This window comes from Gavialis gangeticus, unplaced genomic scaffold (genome assembly GCF_001723915.1).
Source record: "Gavialis gangeticus isolate Ggan-Ray unplaced genomic scaffold, GavGan_comp1, whole genome shotgun sequence".
Classification (NCBI taxonomy): domain Eukaryota; kingdom Metazoa; phylum Chordata; order Crocodylia; family Gavialidae; genus Gavialis; species Gavialis gangeticus.
The window spans coordinates 10998643-10999128 of NW_017729025.1; positions in this window are offsets into that span (position 1 = coordinate 10998643).

Here is a 486-nt window from a genome sequence, read left to right on the forward strand (position 1 = left end):
GGCGGGCCGGCCGCGGCACCGGGCCAGGTGGCTGCGTGGGCCTGGAAGAACCCGGCCCTGCTGTTCTGCCGCGACGGGCAGCTCGACGCCCCGTCCAACACTGCCCCGCCGGCCAAAGCGGGCGCTGCGGACACCAGCCTCTGAAGCCGGCGGGGGTCCGACTGGGAGAGGCCTGCCCGGTGTCGTCTGGCTTGGGATGCCTGAAGTAGACTGGCCAAGGATGTCTGCGTGCGTCTGGCCAGGGACACCTGGATTAGTCTGGCCTAGGATGCTGGGATTAGCTGGTCTGGGATGTCTGGATTAGTTTGGCCAGGGAGGCCTGAATTACACTGGCCGGGGGACACCTGGATTAGACTGCCCCGGGCTGCCTGGATAAGTCCGAGACGCTGCCTGAGACCTTGTGAACTAGACTGGACAAAACAGTGCGAAATAGGGAGCGATCTTGTCTCCTGCAGAAGGATGGGCTCAAATTGTTGGATTAGGCTG